We start from the raw sequence: 2,052 nt of genomic DNA on the forward strand, positions 1-2,052 counted from the left end.
TCTTTTTCTCTCAAGAAACATCATTCAGTTTTAGGTTTTTAGAGAGTTTCCGTTCAAATCACAGATTCACACGACAACACTTACGTTTCAACACTGCTCCTGTTTTCCTCCTGAAGCTTTAGAGGAGACGCATGTGAGACGTTTTCTCTCAGGAAACATGACTTTTAAATATTTTACATTTTGCACGAACGCTTTGCCTTTGAATCTTTTTGGTAATGAATTAACGAGGCCTAATGTGCTTTGAGGACCTCTTCTGTAGATTCTTCGTGTCTCTTCTTCGCTCGTTGTTGTACAAAGCTGAAGTACAGCGGTGGACGGTCATGCTTTTTAATATTCCTGAATTTGTACGACATCGCCACCTTGTTAAATACGTTTTCCCACGAAATCAAGTTGGTTTAGAAGTTTAGTTTAAGACATAAGAGCTCTTCTGAAAACTTAAAGGAGACACAATTTAATCTTTTTCTACTAAACATTAACGATATAGCATTTTGGCGAATTGGTGGCATTTCATTTAGACTTTGGCAACTTAGTCCACTTTAGGCTTCATGTGATAACTAACTTTCTAACTACTTATCAACTGCATGTCAACTAGTTCTCATTAATTGGCAGCATGCACTCAGAGTAGAAATGAAGTTTCTTGTTGTGTTTTAGAGGATATTAAAGAAATAGTTCACCCACAAATCAAAATTATGTCCTCATTTGTTCATACTCAAGCGGTCCCGAACCTGCACGCATGTCTTTGTTCTGCTGAACACAAAGGAAGATACTTTGAAGAAAGTTCGTAACCAGGCCGTTCTTGGTCACCGTTGACTTCCACAGTATTTTGTTTCCTACTACGGAAGTGAGCCGAAACAGCCCGGTCACAAACGAGCACAAAGAAAGCAAACGGTTAATAGTTGACATGGAAGTCGAAGTGGACTATCAGAATAAAGTCGTTGTTTTATATATCCCCTTTTAAAATATTTGTAAATATATTCCTGCTTTAAACATAACTGCATCGCTTTCCGGGAGAAACACTAGTTTTTAATAAACCCGTTTTCATGCATGTTTCTGGATGTCGGATTAAATTCCTCCATGCACATGTGAAAAGTCACGTGGCTTGCGCGCCGCGTAACAGCAGAGGATCTAAAATATAGTTCCGGCCGTTCTGATAGGACCGAGCTGCATATCAAAAGTGATTGGGTATAATTACGTCCCAGAACCCGAGCCCGACTGTGCCCGAACAGCAGGCTTCCCCCTTGAAAGCGAGATAACACGACTGCGTTTCATTTCATGTGCACGCTCCAAGGCACAAGTAATATATTATATATGAAAAAGACACACAGCCCCGTATAAAGTAATATATTTAAAATACATCCATTCCATACTAAGCACGTTCCAAATCTATTAACACATTTACTGAGAGATGATATTTAAAGGAGGCTCGCAATAGTCCCGCTTTTAACTGGACTACTTCAGCACGAAAAGTGAGCAGTTCCTATCTGAAGACGTGAAGGACATGCAGTTTAAGTACAATTGCATGAAAATGCATGTGGAGTATAATGAATAAATGCATTTTAAATACACCTAAGTGCGTTTATTTTCCTCTAGTGCTGCAGCAAAAGAGTTAATCGTCAGCGCCAGTTCATCAGATTTTGTTATCGTTTGTACACGTTTTATGCCATATCCTGATTTTGTGCATGAGTTCAATCCCCGGGCTTTGGATTGGAAACATAGCTACAGCTAATTTTTTCGCTGGAGCCAATTCATCAAGGAGGCTCGCCGAGGCCGAATCTGTTTTCTCAATCTATTTTCAGTCGAGGAACGAGATAACAGACGTTTGACCTTCCCTACTCTCTCCCAACATTCCCCACAAGACAAACGCGGGCCCGCAATTCATTCAGTCATTTCTATTTTCTATTATCCGGATGCAGCGGCGGCCGGGTGGTATCCGTCTTCAGGGAAACCGGAGGAGAGGTCTGACTCAGACTCTCTCCAGATTGAACCTGCGAGGCCTGGGTTCAGAGCGTGGTGATAAAGGTCGCAGGTCTCTGAAAGCGGCCCGCTGTGAGA

Source organism: Puntigrus tetrazona, chromosome 1 (genome assembly GCF_018831695.1).
Source record: "Puntigrus tetrazona isolate hp1 chromosome 1, ASM1883169v1, whole genome shotgun sequence".
In the NCBI taxonomy this organism is placed as follows: Eukaryota; Metazoa; Chordata; class Actinopteri; order Cypriniformes; family Cyprinidae; genus Puntigrus; species Puntigrus tetrazona.